Source organism: Prionailurus viverrinus, chromosome F1, assembly GCF_022837055.1.
Source record: "Prionailurus viverrinus isolate Anna chromosome F1, UM_Priviv_1.0, whole genome shotgun sequence".
Lineage (NCBI taxonomy): Eukaryota > Metazoa > Chordata > Mammalia > Carnivora > Felidae > Prionailurus > Prionailurus viverrinus.
The window spans coordinates 18,145,816-18,170,736 of record NC_062577.1 but is presented as its reverse complement, the minus strand read 5'-3'; the positions used below and the strand labels follow the sequence as shown (position 1 = coordinate 18,170,736).

At 47.9% G+C, this 24,921-nt stretch overlaps 1 protein-coding gene across 1 annotated transcript in view; it reads right to left on the bottom strand.

The window, feature by feature from the left end:
• The window catches only part of FAM20B (FAM20B glycosaminoglycan xylosylkinase), a 44,310-nt gene extending 44,271 nt beyond the window's left edge, over positions 1-39 (bottom strand). The window contains exon 1 of the mRNA XM_047841333.1: positions 24-39. The gene's annotated coding sequence lies outside the window, so the exon portion shown is untranslated. The remainder of the gene's footprint in view (positions 1-23) is intronic.
• Positions 40-24,921: the final 24,882 nt, after the last annotated feature.

The window sequence follows — 24,921 nt, the reverse complement described above, 5'->3', positions numbered from 1 at the left end:
CCGCGGCCCCCGACTGTTGGTACCGTCCTAGCGTAACGCCTTCCCCGCGACCAATCCAAGGGCTCACTCTGAGAGGCCCCGCCCCCGCCCTCCGGTGGGCGGGCCTACCGGGCTCGCTCCGGACGGCCCCCCCTTAACCCTTCCCTTCCCGGGTCGGCCCCGCTTAACTCCCTTGGCGCCGCCTCCCCTCTGTCCTCCGCCTCCCTACCGCCCGCCCCACTTGCAGAAACTGACCTCGAACTTCTCTCTTGCCTTCTCTTTTTTCTTTCCTGATTTTCACAAGCAGGTAGGAGGCCAGGCAGTGGGACTGGAGAGTTGGGGTCCTTTAGGTCCACTTCTACTTATGAGAAGCAATTTCCCTACGCCTTTTGCCCATTTGATTTGCCTCGACTGATGCTTCTATCTTAAGTGTATCCCCCTCGCCCAAAAGAGGCCAACCTTCCTACATCGAGCGCCAGTCGCTCTTCCTTGGGACCAAAGCAACCCCCCCTGCTACATTTAGTAGCATTTAGCAAAACTGTGCTTAGTTTACTGTGGTATTAGTTGTTTAACGTCTATCTCCTGCAGTGGACTGTAGGCGCCATGAGGGCAGAACAGTGGCGTCCTGTTTTCCAATACCCGACACCCAGTAGACTGCCTGAAAATGGTTTGCATGAAAGATTCTCCCTCCCCTTAAGTTGCTTCTTTTCCATGGATTGCGTGCAGATCATCTGTTGTATAATGCACCATTTCATTTATTCAGCATAGACTGAGCTTGGACTTAGTGTATGTCCAAGGCACGTTGTGTATATAAGGCACGTTGATTTGCGGGATAAGATGTGTGAGATGGGGAAAGACTGAGCCGATGCTTTGTTCAGGCTGTATAGTTCATTCAAGCAGTAGGATGCAGTGGAAAGAACTCCTTACTGACTGTGTGACATTGGGCGTGCCAATATCTAGAAAATGTCCTTATCTGGAAAATGGGAGTTAATCAAGGTACCTTATTTCACAAGATTGTTGTGAGGACCAAATTAGTAAAAGTGTGGGGAAAGTGCTTTCACATTATTGTACAATGGTAATGATTATTCGTGTATTTACTGAGCACTTGCCATCAGGAGAGCCTGAAGAAATAATGATGCCAGACACCAGCCCCAGACAATCTAGTGAGGGAGGCAGAAAACAATCACTGCAAGAAGGAACACACTGTCAAATACAGAAGGAGTTGTGTCAGCTTTTTACTGGATGTAGTCGAAAGGGCTTGGGGTCGTTTTTCTGACCACAGGATACATCATTCTTAGGAAAATGAGCTGGATAGATACAGGGGTCTACTTAATTTCTCTGACATCCATCTGCCTGCAATTGGCTAATCTTGAACTTTGTTTACTACATCAGGAGACCATTAAACAAAAGGGCAAAGCAACAGTTCCTCTAAGATACTTTACCCCAAAGGACTTTCCTTTCGTGCCTAGAACTCTGACAAAGATAGTGAGGGTAGATTGTCCGTCACTGCTCAGGAGCGCACATCCTGTAGCTTCAGTTTCATGCTGATCCCTTCTGTCATTAAGGACATTCACAAGGCGGGGTGGGGTTCATGGCCTCTCTAGGCAATCCACTCCAGTGTTTAATTTCACATCCATCAGATCCTTCCATCCACCCCATATGCTGCAGGACAGACACGCTTTCTCTAATTCTGTCTTCAGAGATGAGAAGCCAGGGGTTCAGGGCCTTCATGCTTTCAGACAGCAAAATTGTCCCCCCCCCACCCCCGGCCGCTCCATCTTCCCCTCGCTAGACCACATTATTCAGGCTCTTTGTGACTGTATGCACAGCACCAGCACAGTCCTGATACAGCACGATGTTAGTATCTGCCCTCTTCTTCCTGCAGTGCGCCTTGCTTCCCACCCAATCAACAGTCAATATATTCTAGGTACTGTGGGGGATGCAGTCATTTAAGAAGGGGATTCTGCCTTCAAAGAGTTTACATGACTAGCACACAGGAAGCAGCTGCAAGAGATACGGGGGACTTAAATTATGCAGCACAGAGTCTGTGATCACTGAAAGAATCAGGGTCCAGGAAGATAGTGTGGGCCGGTATTGCCAGCGAAGGAGGATTAAAGTGAGCAAAATACGGGTGGGAGAAGAGACGGACGATATGAACCAAAGTTAGGTACTGCCGTGTGCACTCAACGACAGACGTCCTCAGCCAATGATACACGGTGGGAGACTTCTGTCCGTCCTTCGGTGAATGTCTACCAAGTGCCACGCGCTGAGCTAGACCCAGCTCATGCAAAGGCCAAAGAAAGCCTGGTTCTCATGCTTGAGAAGCTGATAGTCTAGTATTGAGAAATAGAACGGAAAGTCAGGCAGAACCCCCATAGGAAGGTCTGAGTCCTTTGCCAAAGCTTCTGTGATGCTTCTTTCAGAACTCATGTGATGTCGTTCTAGGCATCCCTGTCTAATCTCCCCCTTTGCCTCTCTCTTCCCTGTCCCCAAACTGCAAGGCCCTTAAAGACACAGACTGACTTTATTTCATCTTTCTTTCCATCTGTGGAGAGCCTCCCGGAGAGTACTTTCTCTGCATTGACGTGTTGAAGTGCATCGAGGTTAAATCAGAGAACAAATTTGGCCGTCCCCTCTAGCCAGGGACAGTGCCCATATGTCCTCAGTGGAGGAGTCTTTAGTAGCCCAGTGCAGCATCCCCCAGTGGCTTGTCCACGGCCTGCAGAATTCAATAGCAACTCCTCTGCTTGGCATTTCCAGGCCCAGTCCACCTTACTGGGCCCATTTTCTGCTAATGTCTTACCTTCTACCCTAAATGATTCACTTGCTCTGAGGACATCCCCTTTTCTGCACCCCTGGTTGTGATCATACAGATTCTTCCTCTGGGACTCCCACCTCGCCCCATCCCCCTCTCTACTTGTGAAACTGTTGTGTATCTCCCAAATACCATTTGCTCATGAAGCCTTTCCTGACCTCTGCAGCTGTGCATGTACTCCTGGGCCTCGAAGACCCAGAACTTTCTACCTCCTTTGCAGTATGGTTTGCAGTGATCTCTTTGGGGATATGTCTGACTCCTTCCCCTGGCTTGTAAACCCTTCATGGTCAAGGACAGTGTTCTATTCACATCTGTATCTTCCTTAGTGCTAATACTGTGCCTGGCCCATGGTGAACACTCAACACTTGAAAGAGAAGTTTTAGAACAGGTCCTGTAGGCATGAGAAATCAGAGATCTCTTTCTTGGCCTCCTCATCATTGTGTTTTCCTTTACCTGTTTCAGAATTTCCAGGTGCTTGCCAATTTGCCAAGCCCCAGGACTCAAATAACAGTCCAGCAATTCGAAGGTATAAGGGGAGGATTGTCTTAAGGTGACTGTATACACCAGCTCCAGCAGAACACACATGCTCGCTCACTCTCTCTCCTTTTAAGAGAATACACCCACAATGATGGATCGATCCTACTGAAACTAATTAAGTTATTTCTACATCAAGAAACTTGAAGGGAGCTGGAGGAGAGCTCTCGCTGTTCCAAGGTGCTGGGAGCCAGGGAGAGGGAGACGAAAGGATTATTGAGTGAAGGAGCATAGGTGTCCCTGCCAGGGGCAGGGGCAGGGGCAGGGGCAGGGGCAGGAGCTCTGCCTCCGCTGCCTCCGTCTCCGGGCAGGATTGTTCTTTGCATGGGGCTCTCTGCCGACCTGCCGCTTCTGCATTTCTTTCCCGGCTGGGCAAACTTCTTTCTCTCATTTAGCCACTGGCTCTCCACAGCTGCTCCTAGTAGCTCACACCCCTTGCTCCCAGCACTGGGAATGCCCACTTCACCCCCCTCGTGGCACATGTGGCAATGCCATCTGAACAAAACTTGCAAGTCCCAGGGACAGCATTATAAACCGCACACAGCACCCACTCAGCCTCTCTGCCAAGGAATTGTCCGGGATGCATGTATCTGAAAGTGATGGAAATCTTTCAGTTATTTCTTTCCATTCTCATTTTTTTTTAAAGCAGCTTTATGGAGATATAACTTACATACCATAAAACTCACCTGTTTACTTTGTACAATTCAGTGGTTTTCAGTATATTTACAGAGTTGAACAATTATCACCATAGTCTAATTATAGAGCATTTTCATCACCCCCAAAAGTAATATGGTCTATTTTCTCTCTTATTCTGAAAATATGTTTGTCTATTTGTTTCACTTTGGTTTTTTTTTTTTTTTTCATTTGCTTATTACAGGCAAAAAGAAAAATACCGCAAGGGGACAGTGAACTCCTAGAATTACTAAGAATGCAAAGGAGTTATAGCTCTCAAAGCTGTATTTCACTTAACTTCCACGGATGGCTGTAGTCGTTTAATTAGCCACTCCAAGATGTACACTTTGTTGTGGTATATCCTCCGGAGTGAATGGCCAGGGCCACGTCTTTGGACATTTTCCAGTTTGTTGTGCCTTTCTCTGATGCCAGTGGGCTCTCCAGCGGTTCTGGCAGAGACAATATTGCAAATTCCAGATTGCTAATTCCCACAAGGCAGTCATTGTGTAATAAGCTCAGGATGGTACCACATGCACATGGGTATTTAATACACATTTTTTTTTTTTCTTTTTGCCGTGATGGAAGCTCTTTAGTTTTTATTAGCTCAATTTAACGCATGAAGTAATTGCATTGATTACTGCATGTGGTAATTGCAGCCACCTGGAAGTTCTGGGGTCCTTAAATTCGGCTCCCCTCCCCCACAGGTAATGTGCAAGAAGTTAAGCGGAAGGCTCTCTGAGCCTCTCTCAAGACTGATGCAGGGGTGTGCTCTGACTGCACAGGGCCTTTCAAAATATCCCTACGCCTGCCCCACCTCCTCGAAGACTTGAGTTTAATTGTCTAACAGGGAAGGCCTCGCCAGGATATGTTTTCTTAAATATCCTTGCTCTTAAAATATTTATTTATTTTCGAGAAACATAGTGCAAGCTGGGGAGGGGCAGAGAGAGAGAGAGAGAGTGGGAGTCAGAGAATCTCAAGAAGACTCCACGCTGTCAGCGCAGATCCTGACACGGGGCTGGAACCCACGAACCATGAGACGGTGACCTGTGCCGTGAGACGATGACCTGAGCCAAAATCAAGAGTTGGGCGCTTAACCAACCGAGCCCCCCGGGTGCCCTTAGCAAGGTTTTTTGTTTTTTTTAACAAAGCTCCCGGCTTATTTTAATTTGCAACCCAGGCTGAGAACCACTCCTCTCCTAGTGACTAAGCCAGGATCGTGTTGAACCGTGTGTAATTGCCATCTTAGTAAGGCAAAAAGAGTTGAATATTGGGGCGCCTGGGTGGCGCAGTCGGTTAAGCGTCCGACTTCAGCCAGGTCACGATCTCGCGGTCCGTGAGTTCGAGCCCCGCGTCGGGCTCTGGGCTGATGGCTCAGAGCCTGGAGCCTGTTTCCAATTCTGTGTCTCCCCCTCTCTCTGCCCCTCCCCCATTCATGCTCTGTCTCTCTCTGTCCCAAAAATAAATAAACGTTGGAAAAAAAAAATTAAAAAAAAAAAGAGTTGAATATTGGCAATTTCATGTGATTCGATATAATATTCAGGTAATTCGTTTTTACTTTTATTTTTTTAAGTTTATTTATTTATTTTGAGAGAGAGAGAGAGCATGCAAGGGACAGGGAGAGAGAGAGAGAGAGAGAGAGAGAGAAAATGAATCCCAAGCAGGCTCTGCACTGTCAAGAAGGAGCCTGATGTGGGGCTTGAACCCACAAACTGTGAGATCATGACCTGAGCTGAAATCAAGAGTCAGGCACTTAACTGACTGAGCCACCCAGGCGCTCCAACTAGTTTTTATTTTTGAGTGGGAGGAAAGATTGGTCTTTTGGAAGGTATTCCACAGGAGACCAGTCATTTCTCTACAAACCCCTGATCTGCAGCACATGAGGGTGAGAAAGGTGTGGCAGGGAAGCCAATGACCTCTGTGATCAAGGTGCTGCATCTGGGTGGACTAGACCCTCTGCATCTCTTCTTCCAGTGCAGCTGAAGCATTCAGAGGCCCATGGCTGCCGTGCAAGGAGGGAAACGAGCAGGGCTGGCCAAGGGTGAGACAAGCAGAAGTGTTGAGGGAACGTGACAAGGAGAGCATCTGGTCCCTCCTTCAAAGGCATTTACGGTTAAGAACATGTACAGTTTAAATACAGGGCGGGCCAAATGAAACGCTTGGATAAAGAAAATCTGGTGCTCAGGCCTGCAGCTTGTGACCCTGACCTAGAAGACAGATGTTCATGGCACAGAGAGGTGGCTCAGAACAGGGGAGGACAAGACATGTGACACAGTAGAACTAGGAACCCAGGGAGAAAGGAGCCAGCACGTCACAGCCATCCATGTTGTATATAGATCACTGATTCGTATTGATGAATAGAATTCCTTTGGGAGACTACGTCATGATTTATTTGTCCATTTCTACTCTCAATGGTCGTGTGAGTTGTTTCCAGGTCTGGGCTGTCACAGATAGCGTTGCATTCCTCTGCCATGACGGATGTTTGGGTTTACCTAGGAGTGGAGGTGCTAGGTCACGGGGGATGCTTGCGTTCAGCATTAGTAGAAAGTGCTAGTTTCCCAAAACGTGGAACCAGTTTATACCTATATCAGCAGTGCATGAGTGGTGGCATAGCTCCACATTCTTGCCCCCTGAGTGCTTTCTGGGCCACTGAATTAACCAAACCTGGAACTGTCTACTTCCCACTTAAGTGTTTAAGCGACGACTGGTCAGAGTTTCTGTTACGTGCAGCCCAGAGCTTCCGAAGGCACTCTACAAGGGCAAGTCAGGGTGCTAAGCTCTGAAAGGCATCTTTCCTTTAAAGGCCAACCATTTTCTGGCGTGTGGGTCCCCCACCACCACTGGAGCGGAGCCTTTGTCTCTCCATAGGGAGCAGCGCGTAGGTTCCCTCATTGTCGTTACCGGTTCCACCACTTGTCTAGGCCTTCCTCATTTGTGTCCTAAACTCTGCTAGTGGGTGTTCTCCTCTGAGTCTCTCCCACTCCAGTCCATCCTTCCTACACATGCAGTAGACTTCTGAGGTCTTCTGGATAATCCGGAAACAACTGAAATTATTTTCTTCGATATCCCATTTGGCTGCCCAAGAATATACCGAATGGCTTCTTTGCTAACAGCCAACTTACCACCCAGCCTAGCAACTATCGTTAACTGAGAACTCCTGTTGTTTGCCAAGCCTGGGGCTAAGAGCACCACACGTTATCTCATTTTATTCTCACAACGATCTCAAGAAGATCTTTGTGCCAGTTACAATGGATGGCCTCTCAGCTCCAAGCCACCCTTCATTGCCTGCTCTGGGAAACACAGACTGGACCTTTTAAAGATTTTTCTTTTGCTGGTGGCACGCTGTCGAGCCTCGTCAGTAGAGAGCGCCGGCGAGGCACCTCAAGGGGGCAGGGCTTTCCTTCCCGGTGCTGGTGTGCCCCATTCAGGTGGCCAGACTCCCGTAGAGCAGCGGGGTCAGCTGCTTCACCCAGCGCGGCTCCTGGTGGTCCCTGCATAAATGACAGCATCCTAGAGGGTGGGTTTTGAGCAAGTTAAGAGATTTCTAGCAAGTCCTCCATTGTAGCACCACCACGACTTCTTTGCTGCTACCTCATGAGCCACAGCAACACCCCAGCAGTAGAGTCTGGATCTTAGCCCTGGGGGAGGAGGGGCTTCCCTGGTGCTCTGGCTCAGCTGGATAGGGTGGTGGCTACTCTGCTTGTACTCTTGTATTCTGTAGAGTTCTGTTCACGTTTTCCTAGCCAATCCCTCCTCACTCCAACCCACTGTCACAGTTCATAATTCTTCATGTTAAACTTTCTCTGCTCAAATCCCTGTCTAGTTTCTACCCCTGATTGGACCCTGATGGATATATCCCCTCTCTGATTGCACTTCTGGGTTGATTGGTTTGTTTTGGAGTTAATGATATATAGTTTTTCATTTTCTTTGGTTTTATCTACTATTATTATTTCAATCCAAATATCTCAGCCAGTATACTCAATCTCCTCGTTGTAAACACAAACATGTTGGTTATTCTAAATTTCATCTTCTTTAAGAAATCTTTCCTTAGAATTCTCTTCCTCATTCCCACACCACCTTTCGCCCTTTTTATCTGGTCTGTCTGCAACATCATGTTGGGAATCTCCCATCTCCCTGGACCCTGTGTGTGGATCACTCAGCCACATGCTTCCAAATTTTGTCATTTTGTCTGTTTCTTCCTCTCTGTCTTTGCAGGTATATGTCTTTCAAAACACCCACTGAGGCTTTCCTTACAGGCCCATGTTTATGTTTCTTTTGTCTTGCTTTAAAGCAGATTTTCACTTTACTTGCTATCCTTTGTACAGAGTTTATGTTTGTCAATATCACTGCTAAGGTTCTAATAAAGAGCTTATTTTATTCAGGAAAAAATCCTTTCAGTTGTTATTGTAATAGGGTTGGGGGGGAAACCAAACAAGCACACACGTGTTTATTCTGTCATCTTTCCCCAGACTCCTTGCAGATATTCTTTTGAAGACCGTTTTTTATTTTGAACTCCACAATGTATCATGAATAGCTTCCCACATTATTACATATTGTTTTACTACAACATTTCCTTACTTTACTACAATATTTTAAAAGATCTTTGGTATTCCCCACTGAGGATATACTGTAATTTATTTAGCAGACTCCCCCGTTGTGGGATATTTAGGCTGTTGGCATTTGTGGCCAAGAAATTTTTAAAAGGTTCCTGGAGCCTAACAGAGATTGGAGGTACGCACCCAGGACCCTGACAGACACAACATAGAGGCATCCCTTCACGTAAGCAACACAGTTACGCTCCCTGGGGCTCTCGAGAATCTGTAAACAACGAGCAGTTTCTTTGATGGCCATCCAGCTCCCAAGGACAGGACACCCCAGTGCGCCTTCTTAGCTAGCTGCCTGCTACTCAGCAGCTTACCTGAGAAAGGGCAAAGTTCATTATTTTCAACTTGTTTTCAGTTTTTCCTTCTCCCCTTTCTCCTCTATTTCTCATTGAACTCCTAACTTTGCCTTCAATATATGAAATAAATGTATTACTGGCTTCCCTTGCATCTAAGGAAACAGTGTGTGAATAATTAATTTAATGTCTTTGAATTAGTGTTTGACGCTAACACATACAATGTTCCTAGCTAAATCAGTGCGCGTGTCCGGGGTGGTCTTCCACGGATAAATTAGGCCCTTCTAACTTCTGGTGGCCCCTGGGCCGCCATCTTGGCCCATCGGACCTCAGCACATAATGTGGGGGAGAGAACTTTCAGCATCTCCAGTTGGAAAATGCACCAAATAATGGCACTATTGCACACAAATAAATACAGGATGCTCAGTGAAAAGTGAAGTTATGGAGAAACTTGCAAGGAAAATGAAAATAAGTTTGTTCCTTCAAGTTTTTACCCTGCTCCGTACGCAAACACAGACCAGCAATTCACAAGTAAATGCAAGGTTTTCAACATCCAACAGTTTGGAGTAATGAAGGAAAAAAAAAAGTCAGAAGTAAAACACTTTATACAGTGCCTTTCCTTGTCCTTTTTAAAACTCAAAAGAGGCTCAGGCAACAACATTCTTCCTCTGGGTTGAAACCAGCAGGGGCTGGGGCTGCTCTGGGACACTGCTCCTTTCATGAACTGGGAGTGAAGACTGGGCTCATTCATAGAACTTGCTGGGCAGTTAGACCACTCACTCCCTTGTGGGCTGCTGTGTGCACCCGTGCCTTAGCTGGGCCTCGATGGTATTGCTGACCTCCAGAGGGCAATATGGGGTCTGCTTCTAGAGTAACCTTCCTGTGGTGCACGGTGGAAGCTTTAACGGCCGCCCTGATCTGTTGCTCTTGATAGTTAGGCTTTCGGCCCACATTTCCTGAGTTGCTGCCACATGCTGGGCCTGGGAAAGACAGAGGGCACCAGTGTGGTGGGGAGAGAGACCTGTACATCCAGAATCACAAGACGGTCTGTACATGCTGCCCGCTCCTGTAACAAACACTGACCCTCGAGCCGTTTGTGCCCAATCTCAACAGAGGAGGGGTTTGGTTGGAAGCGGGTAGCCAGGGAACAGGAAGGAAGAGTGTCTTTTTAGAGCCCAAGCTACACACTAATAAACTTAGCAAAGATTTCCAAGGATGCTTTCGTGGGCCTGAGATGGAAAAAATGTTTGTTTTCCATATTACATATGTCCCCACCTTTAAAATGTTTTTCTTATTTTGTTATTCCACGGGGAAGTAGAGGAGGCACTGGTGGAAAGTGGAGGAGGCAGTAAAAGCCCGCCGAAGCCACCCCCCGGGCTGCTTCTAGCCAGGCCCTGTGTTAGAAACGAAGAATGGCATCCGACACTGTCCCTACTGCCGCTGCTGAACGGGTTAACCTGTGGCGGGGAGTCACCATGCAAATAAAAAGATGCAACGCAGGGTAATGAGTGCTGCTCATAAATCCATTTACTGGATCATTCTTTCATTGTTTATGGAGTACTCGCTGTGAGCCAGCTACAGTGCTGAGTCCTGAGGATACGAGAACCTAGGAACTGGGTTGCCTGCTAAAACACAGGTGGCCAATTCCATTTGAATTTCAGATCAACAAAGCGCATGCTTTTAGTGTAAGTACGTCCCATGCAATAATTTGATTTGCTAAGTCTGGCAGCCCTTCCTGGGAGAGGCCAGAAAGAACGCCAAGTGCTCAGGAGCACGGAGGGGGAAGGACCTCCTTCGGGCCCCCGCGGCTGAGGCGTCTCCCGGTGAGGCCTCCGAGACCAGCCCGGCACCGTCCCGCCTGGCACCTTCGTGCCTCTGACACCGCAGTGTGCCTGACTGCAGTGCTCATCGGTCTTGCCCAGGAAGCTCCTCCAGGGCGGGGTCCTTGTCTGGCCTGTTCAGTCCTAATGCCCAGTAAGCGGGTGTGCAGCAACTTCTTGTTGAATCCAGGAAATGTTCCCTGGAGATGGAAGGAGGGCATGGTGGTCTGGGGACACCTCATGGGGGAGGCGGTACTGGAGTTGGGCTTTACAGAAGTGCATGCGCGGGGGGTGGGTGATAAGCTACAACCTTGTGGGCAAGGGTGGCGCACTGTATGACCAAGGCGGACTGACCATGAGGGCTCTGCCCTGTGGTTCTCTCCGTGGGGATGAGTGACAGCTCATGCTTGCCCCACCCCACCAGCTGGGAGGAGGCCTGCATCATGAGCAAGATGGATCCAGCGGCAGATACGTTTTCCTGTGAGTCCCCAAAAGGACTCTGTGTTGGCCATGACCTCCGAGAATAAATTCTCCCTTAGGGAGGCATGGAGGCAGCCTAGCAGTTTCTGAGTGGTAGGGTCTAAGCACTAAAGAGCAGACACATAGAGGGGCACCTGGGTGACTTAGTCAGTTAAGCATCTGACTTCGGCTCAGGTCATGATCTCATGGTTCGTGAGTTCGAGCCCCACATGGGGCTCTGTGCTGACAGCTTGGAGTCTGGAGCCTGCCTTCAATTCTCTGTCTCCCTCTCTCTCTACTCCTCCCCAACTGGCACTCTGTCTCTCTCTCTCTCTCAAAAATAAACATTAAAAAAAAATTTTTTTTAAGTAGACACATAAGGATGGACAGTAAGCTAATGGCATTTCAAAGGACAGTGATAATTCTTTTTTTTTAATTTTTTTTTAACATTTATCTATTTTTTGAGACAGAGAGAGACAGAGCATGAACGGGGGAGGGTCAGAGAGAGAGGGAGACACAGAATCTGAAACAGGCTCCAGGCTCTGAGCAGTCAGCACAGAGCCCGATGCGGGGCTCGAACCCACGGACAGTGAGATTGTGACCTGAGCCGAAGTCGGACGCTTAACCGACTGAGCCACCCAGGCGCCCCTTTTAAAAATTAAAAAAAAATTTTTTTTTTTAATTTATTTATTTTTGAGACAGAGAGAGACAGAGCATGAACGGGGGAGGGTCAGAGAGAGAGGGAGACACAGAGTCTGAAACAGGACAGTGATAATTCTAAACCACATGAATGGTAGGATAGGAAATTAGCTCATGAATGTCTGCTCTAAGTCAGGCCCTGTGTTAGTCCTTGAAGGCCTCTGCCCATCTTTTTTTCTTTTTTAAGTTTATTTATTTTGAGGGGGGGAGGGGGAGGGGCAGAGAGAGAAGGAGAGAGAATCCCAAGCAGGCTCTGCACTGTCAGCTCAGAGCCCAACGTGGAGATCAATCTCACAAACTGTGAGATCATGACCTGAGATGAAACCAAGAGTTGGACACGTAAACGACAGTCACTCAGGTGCTCCCCCCCCCCTTTTTTTTAAAGGGAGAGGGAGTCCCAAGCAGGCTCCACACTGTCACTGTGGAGCCTGATGCAGGGTTCAAACCCACAAACCGTGAGATCAAGATCTGAGCCAAAGTCGGACGCTTACCTGAGCCACCCAGATGCCCTTATCGTGGGCTTTTCTTGTTTGGTTTTTGGTTTTGCTCCTGTTAACATTTTTTATTTACATGTAATAAAAGTCACCTTTATTTGGTGTACAGTTTATGCTTTTTTGCATACATATAGATTCTCATCACCACTGCTTCAGACTGGACACAGCTCCCTTCCAACACCCTAATGATGTCTCCTACGTTGCCCCTTTTGTATTCGGACCTTTTCCCCTATCCCTCAGCTCTGGCCCCTACTGATCTGTTCTCTGCTCCTACATTTTTGTCTTTTCCAGAATGTTCTGTAAATGGAATCATGTAGTATGTAACCTTTGAGACCGGGTTTTCACTCAGCATAACGCACTTGAGATTCACCCATGTTGTCGCATATGTCCGTAGCCCATCCCTCTGTATTGCCGAGAAGTATTTCATTGTGTGGATGTAACAGTTTGCCCGTTCGTCATTCAGAGGTATTTCGTTGTCTCCAGTTTTTGGGCATTGTGAATAATGCAGCTATAAACATTCACATATAGAGTTTGGTGTGAAATAAATTCTCATTTCTCTAGGATAAACACCTAAAAGTGGATTGTTAGGTCACATGATAGGTGAAGATTCAACTTCTTGAGAAGTTGCCTGTGTTCCAGAATGGCTGTACCATTTTGCATTGGACAGGGCAGCGTTTAGATGATCCTTCCTTCATTCATCCCTTCTTTTCTACTTTCCTTCCTTTGTTTTTTTCTTTCTTTCACATTTTTCCTGAAATATAACTTACATGCCGTCTTTGGTGTAAAAGTAGATACACAGTAACATTCCTGTAACTACCACCCAGATCAAGATATGGAACATTTCCAGCCTTCCTCCCTGTAAATACCCGCTGATCCCACAAAGGAATTGCTATCCTGACTTCTGTCATCACAGATTAGCACGGCTTGTTTTAGAATGGCACTTACGGGGCACCTGGGTGGCTCAGTCGGTTAAGGGTCTGACTCCTGATTTTGGCTCGGATCATGATTTCATGGTTTGTGAGACTGAGCCCCCGTGTAGGTTCTGCGGGGACAGTGCAGAGCCTTCTTGGGATTCTCTCCCTCTCTCTCTTCCCCTCCCCTGCTCATGCTTGCTCTCTCTTTCAAAATAAATAAATGAACATTTTTAAAAAAGAACTGCATTTACATGGGATCATACAGTATATGATCTGTGACTGCCTTCTCTTCACTGAACATTATCTGAAATTCGCTCAGGTCCAGGCGTGGTGCAGCATCTGTCTTTTCCACAATGCTGCGTGATGTTGCATTGTATGAATATGCTTCAAACATTTACTCACTCTCCAAGACAGACATTTATGTGTGATCCAGTTTTTGGCTGGTAGGAAGAAAGCTGCTCTGAATATTCTTGTCTGTACCTTTCTATGTTGCTGGTGGACACAACCACTCATTTCCGTTGGGTATATACCCAGGAGTATAATGATTGGGTATGTGTAGTATTCGTAGAAACTGCCAAACAGTTGTCCGAAGGGTGGACCTATTGACAGTCCCAGCAGCAGTGTGGAAGAGTGGCTTGTGTCCTGACAATTGGCGTTGTTGGGTCTTCGTTTCAGCCATCCTGGGAGAAGGACGGTGGGATCTCATTGTGGGTTTAATTCTCATTACCCTGATGACTAGGGATGCTGAGCATCTTGATCTGTTTATCAGCCATTTGGATTTCCTCTTTTGTGAGATGCCTGTTTAAATCTTTTGTCTATTTTGAAAATTAAGTTATCTATAGGGCGCCTGGGTGGCTCAGTTGGTTAAATGTCCGACTTCGGCTCAGGTCACCATCTCACGGTTCGTGGGTTCGAGCCTCACATCGGGCTCTGGGCTGACAGCTCAAAGCCCGGAGCCTGCTTCGGATTCTGGGTCTCCCTCTCTCTACTCCTCCCCCATTCGTGCTCTGTCTCTGTCTCTGTCTCAAAAATAAACATTAAAAAATTAAGTTATCTGTGTTGACCTTTCTTTGTAGGAGAAGGGAAGCTGTATAAAGTATCTAAACTTAGCTCGTGATTACCTCAGAAAGAAAATTGACATTGGTCCGGGTGCAAATGATGCTTTTTGTGGTGAGCGGAATGACCAGCATAGATGAATTTTGCCTGTTTTTGAACTTTATATGCAGATATGTAAGCGGAACCATGCCGTTGTCTTTCTCCTCCGTCTGACCTTTTCACTCAACACTGTATTGACTAAGTCATCCACCTGTTTGCATGTGGTTGCAGACCATTTATTCTTCTTGCTGTAGAGCACTCCTCCGAGTGACTACACCCCCGAGTTGTTATCCTACTGCGGCTGGACATGTGGGCTATTTCCAGTTGGGTTCTTACAGAAAGCGCTGCCGTGAACCTTCCTGCATGCGTCTTTTCACACACATATTCACGCACTTCATATGGATCTGTAGATCCTCGGTGTACCGAGGTGTGAGATTGCTGGCTCATGAGGTGTGCGTGTGTTCACCCCCCATGAATACGGCCAAAGGGTCATCAACGTGAATGTCCCAATTTACCCTCCGGTCAGCGGCGGTTCACGAGCACTTCTTTTGCTCCTCTTGCCATGATTAATTTCCAAACTTTAGCTATTCTGGTGGGAATCGTGGTTTTTAAACATTCCAATTGTGACAACTAGTGGAGGCGGGTCAGAAGACCAACCCAGATCCATCTACAGAGGGTTCTTGAAGACAAAGGTGGGGCTCAGAGGAAGGTAGCTGGAGCTTTTTTTAAATGTTTACTTATTTGGAGAGACTGAGAGAGAGCAAGGGGCAGAGAGAGAGGGAGACAAAGAGTCCCAAGCAGGCTCTGCACTGTCAGCACAGAGCCCGATGCAGGCCTCGAACTCATGAACTGTGAGATCATGGCCTGAGCCAAAACCAAGAGCCAAAACCAAGAGTTGGCTTAACCAACTGAGCCCCCAGGCGCCCCATAGTTGGAGCTATTTCAAAAGCCACTCCCATGGTACTCCTCTCCTTGGTTCTCTTCTCTCTGCAGAAGTTGTGGGATGTTCAGGCTCACTTGTATTAAATATCATCTAGCTATTCCAGCTACCAATGAGCAGTGGCCTTGAAATTGTAATTTATAAACACGGCACAACTGGGGCGCCTGGGTGGCACAGTCAGTTAAGCGTCCGACTTCAGCCAGGTCACGATCTCACGGTCCGTGAGTTTGAGCCCCGCGTCAGGCTCTGGGCTGATGGCTCAGAGCCTGGAGCCTGTTTCCGATTCTGTGTCTCCCTCTCTCTCTGCCCCTCCCCCGTTCATGCTCTGTCTCTCTCTGTCCCAAAAATAAATAAACGTTGAAAAAAAAATTTAAAAAAAAAAGCATATAAACACAGCACAACTATAAGTAATATAGCTAAAAACATTGGATTCAGAGCTTGGCAGGCTGTCTTTAAAGTCAGGTTGGCCTTTCCCAAAGACAACATGTAATTCATATTTAAAGGGACCCAACACAGCGATTTGAACATAGGAGATGGTCAGTATTGGTTTCCATGAGCAAAAATAGCATCTTAAATTATTCTAGAAGGGATATGATAGTTGCTGCAAGTAACTGACACTGGCCCTACAGTCACTAAGCAGACTAGTCCCACCAACATGGTCATCAGCCTGTCACCTGAGTGCCTTTCTCTCTTCCCAGCTTTAGGAAGAAGGATTAGCAAAGGCCGTGGAGAAGGAGATGGTGTTGGCCATGAGTTCTGTGTATAAAGCTCCAGGAACATGTGTGCATCTGTGCTTCTGTACACACACACACACACACACACACACACACACACCAGTGGTTTAGGATGGAGGGGAAGAAATCAGGCCATCAGTACTCCCCTCTCTCCCCCCTCCCCCCTAGAGCATTTCTTTCACCATTTCAGCACTGCACAGCATCTCTTGATGAGATAAGTTTCCTTTTCTGTGCCCGGGAAGCGGAGCAGAAAAGCAAATACGTGAGTGCTGCCTCCAGACTGCTCAGGTTCAAATCTCAGATCTGCCAAATGCTAGTCATGGTTATGGTGGTTACTGTGGCAGTGGCTCACATGGATCAGGCTTTACCTGCTTAATGTCGCTGGTGAGGGGGGTGCTGGAGTAAACGCTCTGCTTGTGGGGATGCACCTCTTGGTGCACGCTGCTGCAGAAAGTTTGGGGCATGCTCATTTGTTCAGCGATAATACAGCATTCCCCCCCACTGGAACGTAAACTGTATGAGGTTGGGGATTTCATCTATCTTGCTTACTGCTCTACTCCCAGTGCCTAGAACAGTGCTTGATAAATATTTGTTGAATGAGTGAACATCTTTCTAAGGGCACCAGTCTGTCACTGCCCCTAAACGTGAAGTCCATAGACCTGGATGTGGAGTGAAATCACGTGGCTGGGAGTCAGATGAGCGAACAGCAAAGCCCAGAGAGGAATGAGAGCAAATCAGGACCAGAGACCCCAGGAGGCAGCACGAAGAGAACGGAGCAGCCGGCCAGGCAGATCCCAAGCCCACATCGGAAAGGCCCCAGACAGGTGTGGTCTCCGAGGTGAAGTTTACACCCGATTCCCACTCCTCCTTCTAGCCCCAGGGTCTCCCCTCACCCTGACACAGCCTGACCCAAATAGCAGGAGTCTCTCACTGCCTCCCTAAACCAGAGTCCTAACCAGAGTCCAGAGGGGACTAAAGTTCCTCTTAATGGGAAGACGGGGAGGCTCCGTTTCTTTAAGGTCTGGACCTAGCGGGCAGAAGGAGAAATACAAAATCCCACTGGCAGTGAGGACTCCGCACAGACCACCAGATGTGAGCTGAGGCTGACTTCCCACAGAAAGCCATCAAGTGGAGGTTTCCCTCATTCCCGAAGCTTCAATGTCCCTGAAGTTTGGGGGAACAGGGGAGTTATTGGATGCTATATATACATGGTAACCGGGACAATAATGACAAGGAATACGAGTGAGCTCGATTGATCATTCTAGCTTGGAGGTGGAGCTAAAGTCAATACCATTCCAAGTGCATTCCTGTCAATCACTAATTTTTCAAACACTGACTCAGCACCTACTTTGAGGTAGACATTGTGCTGGGACTCGTTGTACAGAAATGGATAAGACGTTGGGACTGGCCTCAAAAATCGCATGGGCAGCCAACCAGCTTCCAAACACAAGATCTTTTTTTTTTTTTTTTAAATTTTTAATGTTCATTTGTGAGAGAGAGAGAGAGAGAGAGAGAGAGAGCGAGCATGCCAGGGGAGGAGCGGGGAGAGAGGGACAGAGGATCCGAAGCTGTGCTGACAGCAGAGAGCCCGATGTGGGGCTCGAACCCACGAACTGCGAGATCATGACCTGAGCTGAAGTCAGACCCTTGTCCAGTGCCTTTCTTACTGTCCACTTCTGAAGTTTTAAACTTGTGTTGAATGCATCCTAATTCCCCTAAGCTCTGTCTCTCCTGACTCTTGGATCCACCCACCTTTTGTGACTCTGTTTGTAGCCCCAGCCTCTGACCCTGCCTCTTAGGGTGATGAGTCGTGGAAGCTTGCTCCTTGTTAGGGAACCAGGTAAACTCCTCTCTAGGTCCCCCGCCCCCAGCGTCCAGGTGTGGACTTGCCATGTTTCCTTCAAGCTTGCTCTTCCCACTGTGTTTCTTGTGCTTTTGAATGAGTGGCATAATTCACCCCGTTGTTCAAGCCAGAAAACTGAGGTAATGCTCCCCTATTGACCCCTGCTGCTAATGGCCGCCACGAGACCTCAGAGTATTAGAGCAGCATTGGGTCTGAGCAGATGACTACAGGAGATGGAATGGAGGAGAATGGCTCATCAGCTGTGTTGACACTCAGCGTCCTACAAAGACAAGTCTTCAACCTCCAGCCCTAACTCACTCCTTTAGTCTGATTAGAATGGGGCCCAGAGATCCCACCATCCACCCCCACCCCCGTCATTTTCTCTTCTTTCTTTTTAGGTTCCCCTGCACAAAACATCACCCCTCCTGCCTCCAACACCCTCCGCCCCTCCACATCTGCCTTTTTCATTCGGCCAAAACACAAGCTTCTGTTAAAAACAACAGGCTCAAAATGGAGTTGCGTATGCCAAGCCCGACATCACCAAACTGAGACTTAACTACAATTTCACCTCTCCCAGAAATGGAATCTTTTTTTTTTTTTTAATGTTTATTCATTTTTGAGACAGAGACAGAGCACGAGTGGGGAGGGGCAGAGAGAGAGAGGGAGAGAGAGAGACAGAGAGAGAGAGAGAGGAGAGAATCCCAAGCAGGCTCCACACTGCCAGCCTGGAGCTTGATGTGGGGCTCGACGTGAGGCTCAAACTCACCAACCGTGAGATCATGACCTGCACCAAAGTCGGACGCTTAACCCACTGAGCCACCCAGGCACCCTCAGTTGATTTTTTTTTTTAACACTTCCATTCATAAAAACTTATGTGAGTCGGTTCTTTGGAGAAGAGTGCCATCAACATGCAGACACTCTGACACTGAACTAGTATTTGGGATTGAATAAATGAACCTGTACTGTTCATGTTCCAACAGCTTTGAGATCCATGTTCACACTGAAGAGCTCCAGTGTCCACATTTGCTTTCTTCTTCCCCCTTTAAATGGATTCTCTCGAGTGCTGTTAAGTTGTTCTCAGCCTTCACAGAGGCCTCCCGGAGCAGACGGCAGGCTCTACATTAGGCAGAACAATATGCATTGTTTTGTTTCAACATATATTTTTTAACAATTTGCTTCCTTTCTGCCAACTAACACAAACTGGCAGGATTTTCCGGTCATCTGACAAAAATATGTTGAGAATTGATGCACAAAAGCGAACAAAACCCAGCCCAATCTCAGCCCTTGAAACAAGTATGCAACTGACAATGCAATGCAGCCGGCCGGGTGTGGACTGGGGAACGTGGCCAGGCAGGGGCAGGAGTGGGGAGGCAGAGGACAGAGCCCCCTAGCCCAGGCCTTGTTTTTTAAAACTTTTCTTTTTGGGAACTTCCAAACAGGTACAAGTGCTGAGAGGACAGTACAATGAGCCCTCACGTATCCATCACCCAGCTTTAACAATTATCAGTATTCTCTCATTTTATTTATTTATTTGGGGGGGAGAGGGAGAGAGAGAGTGGGGGAGGGGCAGAGAGAGAATCCCAAGCAGGTTCCACACTGTCGGTGCCAGAGCCCCAGGCAGGGCTGGAACTCACAAACTGTGAGATGGTGACCTGAGCTGCAGTTGGACACCCAACCAACCGAGCCACCCAGGCGCCCCAGTACTCTGCCCTTATTTCATCTCCTGCCCCTACTTTTTTTCTTGAGTATTTTAAAACCAATCCCAGATATCATATCATTTCACTTATTTCAGATTTCTGTTTGTAGCTTGAAAGAGCATGAGGCACGCCTCACCCAGTCTCAAAGGGAGGCTGGAGAGCTTCCTGGAGGTGGTGGCATCTAAACTGAGGCCTGGAGAAGGAGGCGGATTAGCAGCCAGGTAAAAGTGATAGTGGGGAGGAAAGGTTTGAGACCCCCACCCCCCCCCAAAAAAAAAAGTTTATGTAGAGGTTGAAGGTAAGAGGTCAAAGGTAAGGGGAATACGCTGTGCTCAGCACCTTGTCACTCAGCTGTGGCCTATCGACCAGCAGAATTGACGTGACCTGGGAGTTTGTTCGAAATTTAGAAGCCAGAGCCCCACCCCAGGCCTAGTGAATCAGAATCTGCGTTTTATTTATTTATTAAATGCTTATTTTTCGGGACACCTGGGTGGCTCAGTTGGTTAAGTATCTAACTTGGGCTCAGGTCATGACCTTACAGTTCACAAGTTCGAGCCCCACGTCGGGCTCTGTGCTGACAGCTCAGAGCCTGGAGCCTGCTTCGGATTCTGTGTCTCCCTCTCCCTCTCTGCCCCTCCCCTGCTCATTCTCTGTCTCTCTCTCTCTCTCAAAAATAAACACAACATTAAAAAAAATTTTTTTAATTGTTTATTTTGAGAGTGTGCATGTGCTCACACATACACACACACACACACACAATCAGGAGGAAAAGCAGGGGAGAGGGAGAGGGAGAGGGAGAGGGAGAGCATGGAGTCAGATGCATTGGAGATCATGACCTGAGCCGACATCAAGAGTCAGACACTTAACCAACTGAGCTACCTAGGCGCTCCTGGAATCTGCATTTTAATCAAAATCCCCAGGTGATTTGTTTGCACATCCAGATCTGAGAGGTGGTGGGTTACAGGGCTGCCTGAGGGCTCTTGCCGCTGGGAAGAAGGATGCAGTGATGGGGCCAGAGCAGGGGACATGGGAAGAAACGAAGACAAATGCTCAAGCTCTCCCCTGACGCCAAGGAAGCCTTGCCAACCATTCAACAGAAGTGGTATGATCACATGAGTGATGTGAGAGTTTCACAGCAACTCTGCTGCAATGGAGAGAGTGGATTTTTTTTTTTGAAGTTGTAATTTTATTTCCAGTTAGTTAACAGTGTTAAGGTAGTTCCTCGTGTCCAGTATAGCGGGTCAACATTTCCATATGTCGCTGAGGGCTCATCACAAGCGCATGTCTTTATCCCCATCACTTGTTTTACCCATCCCCCCCCCCCCCGGTCACCATCGGTTTGTTCTCTATTGCTAAATGTCTGTTTCTTGCCTTGCCTCCCTCCCCTTCCTTGTTTTGTTTATTAAATTCCACGTATGAGTGAAATCATATGGTATATGTCTTTCTCTGACTTATTTCACTTAGCATTATACTCTCTAGCTCCCATCCATGTCATTGCAAATGGCAAGATTTCATTCTTTTTTTATGGCTGGAGAGAGTGGATTGAGTGGGGGCGACAGAAGCCGTGGACACCAGTGAGGTTCTTGTTCTCGTAGAAGCTACAAGGTGCAGGGGGGCTGGGCATGGACCCAGGAGCCCAACAGCCTCGCCTGTGTTGTCTTTTTATTGTATTGTGCAAACCCCAGCATGACTGCTTACAAACGGAGTGGCTTTGACTTTGGGAACAGCTATTCAACTTTTCTGAGCCTCTCCTTCCTCGGCTGTCCCACACATGGCACTTTCTTTTTATGGGCCCTTGATGGCGGTGTCAGTGAAGAATGAGTGCCTAGAATTAGAACCTCACTTGGATATATTAGGATGCAGAATGGAATCGGAGAAGCTACAACTGCCGGGTTCTACACTCCTCTGCCCGCCTAACCCAGATCACAGAACTCAGGCCCTTTGCCCCCCGGAGCCCTTCGCAGAGATGCAGTTCACTGGCCAGGCTTCCAAGCACATTCCCGTACCTGCCTGCCTGCCTCAGCTCAGGCCAGTTCCCGCACCTAGAATGCAGGTGTGCACGCGTCTGTGGATTCCACATTACTAAGCGAGCACTCGTGATGTCTGGGACATTGCTCGGTCCTTGGGGCCTGAGGATGTGAGATACAGGACCCTCTGCTCCCCTCCCTCTGTCAAAATTCTCCCAGTTCTTTGGGCTCATGCCTGCCCCCTCGATGGCACCCCCCAGCCCCATGCTGAGCTCAGGTGGTCCACGAACACAGCCCCAAATAGCACAAAGAGAGTGCCTCGTGGGGACATGTCACCAGAGGAGAAGAGTCAGGGGGTCCTGAGAAGGCCAGATCCCTCCTCGAGGGTCCTGTGCTGCGAGTAGAGACAGGGAGGGCATCAAGGGGTCCCTGCTGAGGTCAAAGGGCCACAGGACCACATTGGTGCCAAATCTCCGCATCATTTTTCTTCTGGTGCTGCACCTCCACAAATGGCCACACGGGGTCAGTGTCCTTTCATGCTTGGGTTGGCGCAGCTGGTCTGGGACATCGCTGGACACCATAGCTCTTCTCTCTGCAGTCTTTCTGCAGACTTCTGGCTAATTGAGAACATTTCCCCGAGGCTGGGAGCAACGTGGCCCATTAGGCTAGAGGGACCCCATGGTCTGGGTGAGGAGGAAGAGCCGCAGATTATTTCCACAGTCACATTGTTTCACTGAGAGGCGACGAGGGGTGGGGTGGGGTGGGGTGGTGGTGGGGCGCTGCCCAGATTCCGGCCCAAGCTGGCTTGGTGTTCATTTATGAACAGTAAGTGCTCATTTGGACTGATGTGAGGGCAGGAAGATCTGCGAGAACAGGGATGAAGTCTGAATTACGTGAGGTTAGAAAGATAGGGTATCACGCCCCTCAGGAACACTGGGAGATCTAATCAACTGCAGACCACCTCTGCTGGTCCTGCCCTTAATAACTACAGGACACTCAGGCCAGGCCACAGGGCCCACGATTCTCACCCTGCACCAGGAGGGTGGCTGACTACCTTGCCGGGCAGGGTTGTGCTGGGGGCAAACCCCCAGGGATCGAATCCGGCAAATGCATGTGTCACTGGCTCATGTACCTTCCCACTCCCCAAAGGGATTCCTTGGCCTCAGCTTGTTGATGGCTCCCAGGGCCTAAGAGATGAATGGCAGGATGGAGACTTTGAGGGCGGGAGTGGGCCAGGGACCCCAGGGAAGCCTGAGGGCCAGGACTGGCCGGTATAAACCTCTGAGCCCCAAACCTAGACCCAGGCCCAGATCTAGGTTTTTTGTGGCCTGAAGCTTATACCATTTGAAGATCTTTTCAAGAAAAATAATATAAAATTACAAATACAGTAAAACCTTGTATTGCTGCGAGTAACTTGTTCTGTGAGTGTTCCGCAAGACAAGCAAACGTTTCTAATGAATTTTAACTTGGTGAACGAGCCAGGTCTTGGAATACGAGTAGTACCTGGCACCAAGTGTCACATGATCGCAACTGAGCCAATGGCTCGTTCGTTCTCTCTCTCTCTCTCTCTCTCTCACTGAGGGATTGTAGGATTGTGGGTGATCGTCTCCATGCTTGGATGCTCGGTCTCAGGCTGCGGTGTTTGGCAGAAATCAGTGATTTTTCAGAACGTTGGAAGGTGCCCACAACTGGTTACTCGTGTATTTTTTGTCACTTCAAAGCACCTATGGACAGTCCCTTGCTTTTCCGTACAAGAGTAAGCTTAGGAATTCTTTGCTTCATGGTAGGTCAGGCTGCCTGCAGATAGAGACCCTTTCCTCTGCCGCCTTATTGCCGGTTACATTAAATACAGTAGATGACAAGAGTGTGCACTGTAGTCTACGTCCGTTAGTGATAGTGCAAGTCGTCCTACACAATAGCCCCCCTCTCTCTGGTCTCCCTCGCTCCAGCCACAAAGGTTTTCAAAGGTAAGTGCAGGTTAATTGATTTTTCTTTAGATTTTGTATTTTCTTCGTTATTTTGTATTATATCTTAATATCGTAACCGGTAAAATTTTTTTTTAATGTTTATTTATGTTTGAGAGAGAGAGACAGAGCATGAGCAGGGGAGGGGCAGAGAGAGAGGGGGAGACACAAAATGTGAAACAGGCTCCAGGCTCTGAGCTGTCAGCACAGAGCCCGACACAGGGCTCGGACTCGGGAACGGTGAGATCACGACCTCGGCCGAAGTTGGACGCTTAGTGGACTGAGCCACCCAGGCGCCCCTGTAATCATTTTATATGAATGTTTTTGGGTTGTGGAATGAATCATCTCAGTTTCCATTATTTCTTACAGGGAAATTTGCTTGGATATACAAGTGCTTTGGATTACAAGCATGTTTCCAGAACAAATTAGGCTCGCAAGCCAAGGCTTTACTGTATAAAATTTGGAACAAAAGTAACTATTTACTAAGAATGAGAAAATAGGTCACATCAAATAATAAATGTTTAAAAGCTGACAAATAGTACAGATATCACAAAACCCGGAAAAATAACATTTTCATTAACCACCCGACACACCTCTAGAATATTTTTCCGGGTGTGCCGGGCTGCAGGGTCTTTGACGACCATTTGCCAATGATTTGGTGACACCATTTCCTCTAGGAAGAATAGAAAGATAAGTCAGCTGTTCTAGTATGGGCATCCAAAATTTCGTGTACTATTGCTACAGGCCTGTGCTTACAGACTCGGGAATTTGCTATATTCTATTTTGTCAATCCCAACAAAGAGAAGAGAATATGCTATGCTTATAACTGTACGCGCTGCATTATGAAGTCTACCCCTGACAGGAGAGAACCTCCCGGCAGAAGAAAACTGGGACGTCAATGGGCACGGCCCCTGCTTGTACATTTACGGTGATTGAAAGGAGTTCCCCAAACTAGCTTCTGACTCTGGGCCTGTTAAGCCTTTCTTCTCTTACCCTTCCCAACTACTGTGGGGCCAGGTGCCACAGGTCACATTCATACTGCCATGTGACCTCTGGTCATGAGTTAGTGCAGGGGATGGTAAGGATGGCTTTCTGTTTTTGCTTTTTCTGTTTAAATTTCCATCCCAGTTCGTTAGCATACAGTGCAATAATGATTTCAGGAGGGGATTCCAGGGATTCATCCCCTACCTGTAACTCCCAGGGCTCATCCCAACAAGTGTCTTCCTTAACGCCCCTTACCCATTGAGCCCATCCCCCCACCCATAACCCCTCCAGCAACTCTCTGTTTGTTCTCTATATTTAAGAGTCTCTTATGTTTTGTCCCCCTGTTTTTATATTATTTTTGCTTCCCTTCCCTTATGTTCATCTGTTTTATATCTTAAATTCCACATATGAGTGAAC